This window comes from Silurus aristotelis (assembly GCF_946808225.1).
Source record: "Silurus aristotelis genome assembly, chromosome: 13".
NCBI lineage: Eukaryota > Metazoa > Chordata > Actinopteri > Siluriformes > Siluridae > Silurus > Silurus aristotelis.
This window is the reverse complement of record NC_139586.1, coordinates 4,332,787-4,347,430: the sequence shown is the minus strand read 5'-3', so window position 1 is coordinate 4,347,430 and position 14,644 is coordinate 4,332,787. Positions and strand designations below refer to the sequence as shown.

Here is a 14,644-nt window from a genome sequence, read left to right as displayed (position 1 = left end):
GTACAGTCGTCAGTGTATTTGTCATTATTCTTGTTGTGGTATCTTCTGTCTTGATATTGGTCTTCGTATTTGTCTGTCTTGATACTCGCATTTGAAACTGAATATGTGTGTGATTGTTTGTTCTGTTTTAGTGAGTGTTTTTCTATTTTGTTTGATTACTTTGTCTGCTGTTTTCTCAAATTTTTCCCTAGCCTCCTGTTTTTCCTAGCCTCCTGGTGTCTCCTAGCTTCTCCAGTCTTCCTTAATCTGCTGTCTTCTCTGTTCTTCCAAGTCTTCCCTAATCTCCTGTCTTCTGTAGGTGCTTGGCTTTTCTGTTCTCCCGAGTCTTCCCTGTTCTTCCAAGTCTTCTCCCCTGTCTTCGAGTCTCCTGGATTTTCCGTTTTCCCCAGTCTCCTCGAGTCTCCTGACTTTTCTGTTCTCCCGAGTTTTTCCCAGTCTCGTGGCTTATCCGTTCTCCCGAGTTTTCCCCAAGCCTCCAGTCTTCTCGAGTCACTTGTTACCTTCTGTCTTCCTGAGTTTCTTCGTCCTATTTAGTCATCTTTTATTTGTATTTGTAATGTGTTTGACTGCTACTCTCTTTAGCGACCTGGGTTCGAGACCCGCTCCCAAACCTGACAGAAAAGTTCAAATATTGAACTGTCAGAAAGAGGACTTTTTGTCACTTATACATTAAACTTAATGTATAAGGGACAAAAAGTCCTCTTTCTGACAGTTCAATTTATTCTGCAATATTTTGTGAATTACTGCAAGAGAATATTTGGACTTTAAGACTACTAAGTACAACGTTCACACATTATTACTTCCTTTTATAAACGGAACCCTACATATTAGGGTCCTTTTGCCAGACTGATCTGCCTGATTCATCCTAATAGTCTAAAACTGTTTAGAGTTTCTACTAGTAAGATGCTTACTTCTAATTTTAATCTAATTTTGTTTATTTATTCCTCAAGTTTGGTTTTGTGATGCAATGAAAATTGCATAAATAAAGCTATGTTTCACTACACATTGTTCATGGATATAATAAAGAAAATAAATAAAAAAACCCAATTTGAATTATAGTAAAATGCATTTCATATGTTCAAAAGTAAAAAATTGACCTGTCATTTTTTTTACTACATTATTTCAAACTCATTATTAGCTACTTATATTCGAACATCAATGTATGACTTGTTAATGTATCAACAGTATGACTTTTATTATCAAGTTGTACCATCAAATGCAATTTCCTTTGTAGCTGAGACATTCCACTCTGCATTTGGTCCATGCAGTTCAGAGCTTTATTGCTGTCCAGTGATTGGGGGATGATCGGTAATGGAAAAAAGGTGAATGATGCAATCACTCTGTAGGATTTTAGCGGGGAATTATCCTGGGGCATGATGTTAAATGTATTGTGGCCCGTCTCATGCAATTTCTACCTACTTTCCTTACACTTTCCTCAAGCTGCAATTTTTCATGAATTGGCTTTGAGCAGGGGTCTTCTGGTTGAAGATTTGGAATTGCAAGTTGTGACTGTCTACCAAAATACTGTAACATATACTGACACATACCAGAGCAATCAGTATGTGTCATTTGTAATTCAGATGATCGAAAAATATTTGGGTTGAATACTTTTGCAAGGCACCAATATATTATTAAACACAGAAATGTTGCCTTTGTACTGTAAAATGAATAATCACCTATTCTTAGATATGAAAATAAGTTTAAAAAAATAAAATTGATCGGAGATAAAGTATTCAGTAAAATTTAAGGTTACATTCAATTAATGCTGTTCTAGAATTCCGCAAAAATCTTTTTGTGAAAATTGCACCAGTTGTCAAAATAAAACATGTTGACATTGTCTGGGAAATTGAATGCAAGTAGCAATCATAGTGAAGGTACATAAGCTTCCTTAAGGAGCAGGTGGTTTCAGTGGTATATCTTATTGGTATCTATTAAAAAGGCCAACATAACTTGAGGTAATATGCAATTTTTCTAATTCTGAAGGTTGCTTCAATTTGAAGCTCATATTGTCAACCCTTCTAACACATAGCCACAATAGTTGTGTGGATCAGTCACAAATACCAAAGACAGAGAGGGATCCCTCCCTCTGGGAGAGGGGTAAAAGTTCTAATTCACAAAAAAAAAAAAAGATGGCCACTTTTGAGCAATGTCCTATTAAATAGATATATAAATGTCACCATCATAAATTGCTGAGGGCATCTATGTTTTTCCTAGCTTAAATAGAACCTATTAATATAGAGGTTATTAATATATAATTCACACTCTAACACGGGTGATATGGTGCAGTTTCCTGTTTAAATAAAAAAATAAAAAATAAGGCAATTGGTAACAGTAATTCTGACTTATAGAACAGCACAGAGAAGTGCACTTTTACTAGACAATGAAAGTATTTCTTTTAAAAAACTGGGATGTTAACTGGGATATTAATTTTTTTTTTGGGCCTCAAGTTTTCATAATAGGAAAACAACACAAGCACAAATACTGAGGTGCTTTATGTTTAGAGTTCATGCATCAGTCTTTGGTAATCAGCACACAGTACTGGGTTGCATTTGTATTTTACTAATAAATCCTGCACTCTAATCCCCAAGTCTGTCAATTGTGTCAACTGAACTATAGGTGTACCTTCACATCTGGGAAAAGGGTGTCTCCAATTTCCATCATTTGAACAGAAAACGTCTCCAGGTTATGGACGTAACCGTAGTTCCCTGAGGGAACGAGACACTGTGCCAAAACGCTTTGGGAACGCCTCACGTTGTCCACGCTCTGAATCACATGTAAAATCCGGCCAATAGGGGCACCCCGCAGACCAGGCCCTAGAGGCTGCCATACTACGGGTGGAATGAGCCTTGACTTCAAACAGGGTGGGAAGACCAGAGGACCAATAACCAACCAAAATCGCATCCACCATCCATATACTGAGAGCCTGCATACTGGCAGGAAAACCTTTCTTATGACGGCCATAGCAGACAAACAGTTTCTCTGACCTCCATCAAGTACGTATCCAGTGCTCGCACTGGACACAGTTGAATCTGTGTCTCCTGGTCTGGAACTAGAAAGGGAGGAGGGCAGAACGCCTGCAACACAACAGGTCGTAGGGATCTTAGGTACATACCCAGCACTAGGGTAGAGGAACGCACTGGCCATGCCAGGGGTTAACTCCAGGAGAGACGGGGCCACAGAGAGGGCGTATAGGTCCCCAAACCTTTCAAGGGAGGACATTGAGAAAAGGAAGGCGATCTTAACCGACAGGTACCTAAGGGCCACCTAGGCCAAAGGCTCGAAGGGGGCTCAGATAGAGCCACCAATACAACAGGCAAATCTCACACAGGCACTCCGGAACGTGTCATGACAGGGTGTTTCCCTAGCAACTGCAACGCTGGTGGGGTACAACAAGCCGCGATAGCAGACACATAAACCTTCAAGGTGGCCTTCTACAAACTGTCTGTGTAAGAACTCCAGAACAGCCCCAACCGGGCAGTTGAGTGGGTCAAACTTGTGGTGCTTACACCACTTGTAGAACAGCTGCCATCTTCTTCTTCTTCTTTCGGCTGCTCCCATTAGGGGTCGCCACAGCGGATCATCCGTCTCCATACCACCCTGTCCTCTACATCTGTCTCTTTCACACCAACTACCTGCATGTCTTCCCTCACCACATCCATGAACCTCCTCCTTGGCCTTCCTCTTTTCCTCCTACCTGGTGGCTCCATTTTCAGCATTTTTCTACCAATATAATTCGTGTCCCTTCTCTGCACATGTCCAAACCATCTCAATCTCGCCTCCCTCACCTTGTCACCAAAACATCCTACATGTGCTGTCCCTCTAATAAACTCATTTCTAATCTTGTCCATCCTCGTCACTCCCAACGAAAACCTTAACATCTTCAGCTCTGCTACCTCCAGCTCCCTCTCCTGTCTTTTACTCAATGCCACTGTCTCTAATCCATACAACATCGCAGGTCTCACCACAGTCCTATTAACTTTCCCTTTCATTCTTGCAGATACCCTACTATCACAAATCACTCCTGTCACTCTTCTCCACCCACTCCACCCTGCCTGCACTCTTTTCTTTACTTCTCTAACACACTCTCCATTACTTTGCACTGTTGACCCCAGGTACCTGAATTCCTCCACCTTCTCCACCTCTTCTCCCTGCAACCGCATCACTCCACTGCCCTCCCTCTCATTCACACACATGTACTCTGTCTTACTCCTACTGACTTTCATTCCCCTTCTCTCAAGCGCATATCTCCACCTCTCCAGGCTCTTCTCAACCTGCTCTCTACTCTCACCACAAATCACAATATCATCTGCAAACATCATAGTCCAGGGAGACTCCTGTCTGACCTCGTCCGTCAACCTGTCCATCACCACTGCAAACAGGAAAGGGCTCAGGGCCGATCCTTGATGCAGTCCAACCTTCACCCTCAACCAGTCTGCCGTACCTACTGCACACTTCACTGCCGTCACACTGTCCTCATACATGTCCTGCACCACCCTCACATACTTCTCTGACACACCTGACTTCCTCATACAATACCACAACTCCTCTCTCGGCACCCTGTCGTACGCTTTCTCTAAATCCACAAATACACAATGCAGCTCCTTCTGTCCTTCTCTATACTTCTCCATCAACATCCTCAAAGCAAATAAGGCATCTGTGGTGCTCTTCCTCGGCATGAAACCATACTGTTGCTCACAGATGGTCACCTCTTCTCTCAGCCTGGCTTCCACTACTCTTTCCCATAACTTCATGGTGTGACTGATCAACTTAATTCCCCTGTAGGTACTGCAGGTCTGCACATCTCCCTTATGTTTAAAGATCGGTACCAGCACACTTCTTCTCCATTCCTTAGGCATCCTCTCCCCTTCCAGAATCCTGTTAAACAATCTGGTTAAAAACTCCACTGCCATCTCTCCTAAACATCTCCACGCTTCTACCGGTATGTCATCTGGTCCAACCGACTTTCCATTCTTCATCCTCTTAATCGCTGCTCTCACTTCCTCCTTACTAATCCTATCTACATCCTGCTTCACCAACTCCACATTCTCCAACCTTCTCTCTCTCTGATTTTCCTCATTCATCAGCTGCTCAAAATACTCCCTCCATCTTCTCAACACACTCTCCTCATTAGTCAACACATTTCCCTCTCCATCCTTTATTGCTCTAACTTGCAGTACATCCTTCCCAGCTCGGTCCCTCTGCCTGGCCAATCGGTACAAATCCTTTTCTCCTTCCTTAGTGTCCAACCTCTTATACAGCTCCTCATATGCCTTTTCCTTGGCTTTCGCCACATCCCTTTTTACCTGCTGCCGCATCTCCTTGTACTCCTGCCTACTTTTCTCATCACTCTGTCGATCCCACTTCTGTTTTGCCAACCTCTTTCCCCTAATGCTCTCCTGCACTTCCTCATTCCACCACCACGTCTCCTTGTCTTGCTTTCTATTTCCAGATGTCACACCAAGTACTTTTCTAGCTGCCTCCCTCATCGCTCCTGCAGTAGTTGCCCAATCATCCAGCACCTCTTCACCACCACCAAGCCCCTGTCTGACCTCTTCCCTGAACCTCACACTACACTCTTCCTCCTTCAGTTTCCACCATCTTATTCTTCTTTCAATCCTTACTTTCCTCCTCTTCTTCTTCGCCTCCAAAACTATCCTACAGACCACCATCCGATGCTGTCTAGCTACACCGATGCTGTCCCCCGCCAACACCTTACAGTCTCCAATCTCCTTCAGGTTGCATCTCCTACACAGAACATAATCCACCTGTGTGCACCTTCCTCCACTCTTATACGTCACCCTATGATCCTCCTTCTTCTTAAAATACGTGTTCACCACTGCCATTTCCATCCTTTTAGCAAAATCTACCACCATCTGCCCTTCCACATTCCTCTCCTTGAAACCATACCTACCCATCACCTCCTCATCACCTCTGTTCCCTTCACCTACATGCCCATTAAAGTCTGCCCCAATCACCAATCGTTCTTTCCTAGGTACACCATCTACCACTTCATCTAATTCACTCCAGAATCTTATCTTCTCCTCCATCTCACAGCCAACTTGTGGAGCATAGGCACTGATGACATTTATCATCATCCCTTCAACCTCCACCTTCACGATCATCACCCGATCAGAAACTCTCTTCACCTCCACTACACTCTTACTGTACTCTTCCTTCAGAATCACCCCTACACCATTTCTCTTTCCATCCACACCATGATAAAACAGTTTAAACCCACCTCCAATGTTCCTGGCCTTACTCCCTTTCCACTTGGTCTCCTAAACACACAGCATATCTACCTTTCTCCTCTCCATCATATCAGCTACCTCTCTCCCTTTACCCGTCATAGTACCAACATTTAAAGTACCAACCCGAACCTCTACTCTCCTACACTGCTCCTTTTCCCGCCGTCTCTGTAGACGTCTTCCTCCTCTCCTTCTCCTCCTTCGGCCAACAGTAGCCCAATTTCCACCGGTACCCGGTCGGCTAACGATACCTGTGGCGGTCGTTGTTAACCCGGGCCTCGACCGATCCGGTATGAAATTTTCATTTGTGATCCGCATATTTGATTTGGCACATGTTTTACGCTGGATGCCCTTCCTAACGCAACCCTCCCCATTTACCCGGGCTTGGGACCGGCACTAAGAGTGCACTGGCTTGTGCCCCCCTAATGGCTGGTTTTCCATAATGGCTGAGTTTACCATCTTGCTTGTCTTAAATTCTGAGTACAGGTAGACCTAAACTTAAGATGTAGATATGGACCGAAAAAATGGTCCATCAGATAATCGTAAGTCAAGAAGAGTCGACTACTCTATGATTTACTCTATATTTTGTTTTACATAGTACAAATAAAGTAAATAAAAACAAATATATATATATATATATATATATATATATATATATATATATATATATATATATATATATATATATATATATATATTCCGTCAGAGGTGACCGTCCTATCTCCGAAATGTCGTAAGTCGAGTGGTCATAAGTCGGGGTCTGACTAGACAAGGAAAAAATTTGTGGATATTATAGTTTATCAAGATGTACTCTTTTATTAAACTTCCAAATAGGCATGGTGGGATTGTAGTAGGTTAGGCTAGAAGAACGTACGGAAACCAAAGCCCCTTGAACGACTCATTTCTGCATTGCCATATGTCAAATGTATGTCATGTCAAATGTCTCTGTGGCAGATTTTCACAGTTTCACACAGAATTTAACGTTTGCTTATTGTTCTTACTTGCTGTCCATGATGAAATCACACACATGGTAACACACTTGGTAAGAAAAGCACCATTAGTCTGGAAGCTTTTTGAAACCACCTCATAACATCAACAAACAATCCAACTGAGCCAAAATGTATTTCAATATTCAATATTTCAATATCACAAAGTATCTATAAAGTTCCACTATTATTATCAGTTAATTTAGATAAAATTGCAAATTTCGCTAATGGTATATTTAAAAAACATTTATTATAGTGTCATTCTAGTTTTTATTACATGTTAATTATTATTATTATTATTATTATTATTATTAGTAGTAGTAGTAGTAGTAGTAGTAGTAGTAGTAGTAGTAGTAGTATCATTAGTTTTAGTGTTGTTATTATTATTATTATTATTATTTTTATTATTATTATTATTGTCATAAAAATTCTTACTGGATTATAACTTTGTTGATGATTTAATGTTAGTTATAGTGACTGACCTCCCAAGATGCCCACTGCCTGAGAATTATATATATAATGCAACTTGGAGAAGAGCAAATCGGAAGGCATTCTATATGGAAGGTGACACAACAGAATATAGGTGTGATGAAGGCTATCGCTTTCAAGGGCAATCCTTTGCCAAATGTTCTGCAGAAAAATGGAATTACCCACAATGCTTATAAGGTAAGTAGCAGACTGTCATTCATTTTATAAGAGAAAAAGAAGTGAACAAACAAAAATCTGTCCTGGTCTTTAGCATTGGAGCCACACCATCAATTTGATTTAGAACCTGTATTTCTCTTTTTTTGCCTAAAATACATTTATCTTTAATGTTTAGTCATCACTTATTTAACAGGTTTAGTTAGCTTTTGTTAGACAGATGTACAGTATATGACTTTATAACTATTCTATACTCACCATTAATATTTCAAGCACTTTAAGAGCACTTTACGGCTCTCTCTTGCTCACTAACAGAACAGAACAGATAACAGAAAACACTTAGTCAAAAACCATCATAAGGTGTGTGCTCCTTCCCTCTCATTTCCAAATATGTACTATTACCTCATTGTCTCACTTGCATGTATTATAAGTAGATGAAAGCCTAGGTGAAATTGTTTTAAGAACTGTTACTAGTAGGTCATCTTTAGTCAGAAAAATCAAAACAAATCCTACAAAGATAAAAACAAAAAAAAAAAACATGGTATGGCCAAATATACTATTTTACATGGGTTTAAAAATAATGCACTGGTGAAAAATACAAAAAGGCCTGAAGATCACAGAAAACAATAGTGATTGATGAAAGAAGAATTATTTTTCTGGATAAAAGTATGGAGAAAGAAACAAACCGCTTATATTCAGAAACAAACTTCTTCATTAAATGGAATGGGTATGTATTGATGCCAGTGCAACTGATGCCTTTGTATTTAATGATAATGTGCCTGCTGAAAAAAAAATAATAAGTTGTATTCTGTGTAAGGCTATATTCTAAAGTGTATAGGGTTATATTATCTATTTTAGCATCCATTTTAATTTTGGAAGGCCAAACTGAAAGCAAAATATACAAACAAAAACTAAAAGACAGCTGTAGTAAAGACCTGGCAAAGCATCCGGAAACAAAAACAGGGTCTAGTGATCCCAATGTGTTTTAGAATTCAGGCAATTCATAGTACATGAAAAATATATTGGATTAGTCTCTTAAGATTGTTATTCGTTTACTAACATTAATCCAAATAGGGTTTTTTTTGGTCTTGTAATATTTCCTGCTATTTAGAACCTGATCGGCTCCACTTGGACAACTTGGAAAATCTCCCTTTCCACTCAGTTACTTATAATTACCATAAAAATTACTTTATAATGTAACAACATGGGATAGCTCACTACAATAATGAATGGAGGGTGCGACATGCATTACCATTACAAACTGTATAACAATCTTACACTCTGGTTGGTGGTAAAAAGATTTTGGGAGATAGGTCAGAAGTGTCAACTAAAGCAATAAGAATGAAAACCTACATTTATTTACACTGTCAGCAGTCTAGTTTCATAAAATATCAACATAAAATCCATATCTTGCTCTTTTTTATATATTAATATAGATTAGGGTTTAAATGGACAATGTGGGATTTTTTTGTTGATTTGGCAATACTAAGCATTCACCCTGTTTAATTTTTTTCCAGATTCCTGAGGATGAGACAGCTCCCAGTCAACAACTATTCCCTGGAGACAAATGAACCTATAATAAACACAGTTAATACATAATATGCAGGCATCATATATAGAACATTAGATATAACTTTTCACATTGGATTTGCCTTGTTTGAATATTACACCTGGTTTGGGGTATTAAAATTATATTGACAAAATAATGGCTTGAGTTTTATTTTTGAGTTTTTACATGAATTAAATAGTTTTTTCCTAAATAATTTCACAACAAAAACAATTTCAAGCAATTTGTAAGTGATTATTTTTGTACAAAATATTGTTAATGGCAAAATTATGGATATTGCTCTGCCGATCAAAATTATTTTGTGCAGTATAAGATTAAGTAAAATCATTATTCCAGCCTGACAATATGATGTGTGCATCATGTGGAGATCATGAGAACACTTCATAGTTAATTCTTATGACAAATGCTATAATATCCACAATCTTTGTCTTTTTACAGTTTATTACAAAATCCATTGTTTAAAAGATTATTACAATTATACGACTACACTTCCACATTACAATAGTGAAAAATACAGTAAATTAATATCATAAAGACTATTTACAGTATATTCAGATCATCCGTATTCATGATCCGCATCTTCGATTTGATTATTATGAGTGGATTATTATGACTTCACCTAAATGAAGACCTGTTTAAATATTATTACAAATTCAGCTAAATCCAAATGTTATCTTCTATTCCAAAACGTCAAAAACATTTTGAAATGCAACTTAACCCTTACTTCATCGGACAGGTTTAACCCTCATATGTGTGGAAATGTCTTTAATTTGTAATACAGTGACATATTGAGTAATCCTTTCCTTCTTCTGAATTCTCACAACAGTTTGGGGAGGAAATTTCCCTTTTCAGCATCACAATGCCACCCTGTTTATTTGCAGATTTTGGTGTATATGGTAAATTGAAAGGGAAAAAAACTTACATCATTTTGACCTGACATCAGTGGCAACATTTTACATACATCTTAAGACTCCATTGATAATCCAACTAAGAGCAATTGAAAATATTCATGTGCATACCCCAGCTAATTAATATGGTGGCTAATTACAATAAAAAGCAGCACTGTCAATGTTATAATGCTATAGATCATAGTTTTATAATCTGTGTTTTTAATGTGCTTTTTACAATTCTACATTGTTTTAAATATCACTCTGTGCCTTTTACTTCAGAACACACCTGGAGGTAATGGTTTATTGTGTACAATGTCAAAAACAGTTATATGAAACAACATGAACAGTCTTATGAAATCATTTGTTTTCCATCATAACAATAATATTTACAGTAAGCCCTACAAAAACGTGTGCAGAAATGGGTGTGTTCAAGGTGGGAAATTTTAACCCTGACTAATGTTTTTAGATTATAATGCCTGAGTTAACCTACTAAACAAGAACAATGGAGCCAAGTCTTGTTGTCCTGTATCTGTTTTTCTGGGCCAGTGTTTATACCTCAGCATATGATGGTAAGAATAATATTTCTTTTTTATTTATTGTCATTAAAATTCGTATTGTCTGATGTAAATAAGACTTATACAACAATTTTCACCTGATTATGGTACATACTTTCCAAGTCTTTGTACACTTAAGCCCTACTTTATCCTGCATTATAACTCATTAATACAAATAATGATTTTAATTTTTTAATTTTTAAAGTATTTATTTTAAAGATTCCAGAAGCACACAAAAAACTAAATAAAAAAAAAAAAACACAATTATGATTAGATTATGTTTAACAATTAGATATACAGATTAGGTTAACTTTAAAAAGTGGCTTAATTAAGATCATATTTACAGTATTTTATTAGCTATTTATTTGTTATACAGAACATCATGGCAAAGGCTCTGCATTAAAACAATAAGCTTTTGTAACAGCACTAGTGGAGTCTCCAACAGCTTTTAATTCAGCCACACTTAATTATTGACGCGAGTTTTAGACTCTCACCTATGGATGGTTTTGAAGGGGAACTGTAGATGTACTGTACTGTAGATGTAATGTTTTATTTACTACTTTAAATATATAATACATTTAATAATGAAAAAGTTTTTAATAGTTTTTAGTTAACAATTTTATTTAATTTTTTAGTGCAAACTCTGTTTTGAAATGTTATTTCGAACTTATGATCAGATTTTTTGCGAGTTACTCTTACTCCAGTTCCAAATGAAAAGTGTCAAGGTCATGAGTGTCAAGGTTGCGAGTATCGAGGTTCCATTTGTGTATATATATATATATATATATATATATATATATATATATATATATATATATATATATATATATATATGTATATTATTATAACAGTTTTTACCTAAACATTTTCTTGACTGTATTTGTTAACTTGTTCGATTTGATGTTTATTACAGTTGTTGAAAACCTTAGATGCCCAGACCCTGAGCGACAAATAAATAATGCCATTTTGAAAAGAGCAAATCTGAAGAAATATTATCAGGAAGGCAGCACAGTACAATACAAGTGTAAAGCAGGCTATTACTTTGAAAATGGGCTCCAATCCACATGTTTCGCAGGAAAATGGGATTACCCACAATGCATATCATGTAAGTAGCAAACCATTATTGTCAAGAAAAAATCTAAACAACCAAACGAAGCACAAAACAGCACTTAATATGCTTAACAGTATTCCAGCACAGGACTTCAGCATTGGTGCCATGCCAACTATCGCACTCAAGTAATTGCAGAAGTCTTGGTAGTAGTAGTAGTAATTATAATAATAATAATAATAATAATAATAATAATAATAATAATAATAATAATAATAATAATAATAATAATAATAATATTGTTTTGACATTAACATGTTTCTGACTGTATATGTTAACTTGTTGATGATTTGGCGTTTTGATTATTGTGGGTGGAAACCTTAGATTCCTTGATCCTGAGCAAAAAAAAAAATAATGCAATTCTGAAGAAAACAAATCTAAAGGCATACTTTCAAAAAGGCAACACAGTACAATACAAGTGTAAAGCAGGCTATTACTTTGAAAATGGACCCCAAGCTGCTTGTTTTGCAGGAACATGGGCTTACCCACAATGCATATCATCTGAGCTTGTTAAGAAAAAATAAACTAAATGGAATACAGCACTTTATATGTTTAGTAATATCCCAGCACTAAACTTTAGCATTGGCACCACACCTTCCATCATTTATTACCAAATATATGATCATCTTAAATGGTCACACCTTTGACATTTTGAAGTTTAGTTACAGCCTAGTGAAAAGAACGATACAAAATAAAAAAAAGACGACAACAGATGTACATTGACTTAATTATACATCCAAATCCTGATTTGGTTTTGATTGTGTTGTATACTTAACATTAATGTTTCTGAAATTTTGATTACTATATTCATAATAAAATATATTTATTATTGCAAGGTCTTTAACAATTTGCTGACTGTACATATATGTTAACAGTAGAATGATTGTGGGTTTTCTTTTATAGTGGGTGAAAATCTTAGATGTCGAGACCCTAAACGGGTGATAAATAATGCAATTCTGAGGAGAATAAACCTGAAGGCGTACTATCAGGAAGGTGGCGCAGTACAATACAAGTGCAAAGAGGGGTATTACTTGGAAAATGGGCCCCTAGCCACATGCACTGGAGGAAAATGGAATTACCCACAATGCATACCATGTAAGTCAGAAACAAACAAAAAGAAAAAAACACTCCCATCATCTCACACCCTGCTACCAATTTCTTTATCTAGACCTTCATTAATCATGAACCATGGATCATGATGTCTTTATGTATATTATTATAATTAGTAGAAGTAGTATGAGTAGTAGTATCATTTCTATTTGTATTATTATTGCTACTACTACTATTGATATGTGTACTACTAGTAATAATATATATAAATTATATTTATTATAATTAATTTTGCTGTTTTTTTCATTAACATTTTCATGCTGATTTGATGTTTATTACAGTAGTTGAAACTCTTAGATGCCCAAACCCAGAGCAAGAAATAAATAATGCAATTATGAAGAGAATACATCTGAAAGCATACTATCTGGAAGGTGCCACAGTACAGTACAAGTGTAAAGCAGGCTATAACTTTGAAAATGGGCCCCAAGCCACATGTTTCAGAGGAAAATGGGATTACCCACAATGCATAATATGTGAGTAGCAAACTGTCATTGTTGAAAAATATATACAGTATCCATTTTACTAACCAAACCAACCATGGTTTATCAAACAAAACAAAACAAAAAAAGTACTTGGCTTTGATAAACATTTAGGTCCTGATTTGAATTTACACTCATCATTGACATTTTACAGCATTCGAAAGAATTTGAGATTCTTTCCTTATCATAATATTGTATAATTATTATCACTGTTTAACATTTTTTTCTGAATGTTTATTTTAACTTGGATTTTATGTTGATTATAGTTGTTGAAAACGTTAAATGCCCAAAGCCCGAGCGACAAATAAATAACGCAATTCTGAATAGAGCAAATCAAAGGGCATACTATCTGGAAGGCAGCGCAGTACAATACAAGTGTAAAGCAGGCTATTACTTTGAAAATGGGCCTGAAGCCACATGTTCCACAGGAAAATGGGATTACCCACAATGTATACCATGTAAGTAGCAAACTCATTTATATATATATATATATATATATATATATATATATATATATATATATATATATATATATATATATATATATATATATATATATATATATATAAATATATATATATATTTACCATTAAAAAATTTGGTTGTGAGATGGATGGTGTGAAAGCTGGCACAGCATTTCTTTTACCCTGACTGCTTCACACTAGGTAAGGGTCAGCAGTGGAAACTGGGTGGTGTAGAGTTTCATGGATATTTACTTGTTGTTTTGCAAAGCCCACATCAGGCATGCGTCCATTGCTTTTGTTTTTTGACATCTGAAACTAATGTAGGGTAGGCATGTAAATAAATATCCTGCACTTTTTGACTTAAGTGGATCATAACAGATCGACAGTTAATTAATATACTGCAGTGTGAGACTAAGCAGACTTTTCAATTCAATTCATTTTTATTTGTATAGCGCTTTTAACAATGAACATTATCTCAAAGCAGCTTTTCACAGATAATGTGGTGATTAAAAGTAAATATGTTCTTTGTAAGTAAGTTTGTCCCTGATGAGCAACTGTGGCAAGGAAAAACTCCCCGAGATGGCATAAGGAAGAAACCT

General features: G+C 36.6%; 1 long non-coding RNA gene across 1 annotated transcript; it reads left to right on the top strand.

Annotated features, from left to right (window-relative positions):
• The first annotated feature begins 10,372 nt into the window (after window positions 1-10,372).
• On the top strand, window positions 10,373-14,089 carry LOC310735459. The gene is made up of 4 exons (XR_014536295.1): window positions 10,373-10,899; window positions 12,896-13,087; window positions 13,384-13,575; window positions 13,848-14,089. It is a non-coding gene; the product is annotated as an uncharacterized lncRNA (long non-coding RNA).
• Window positions 14,090-14,644: the final 555 nt, after the last annotated feature.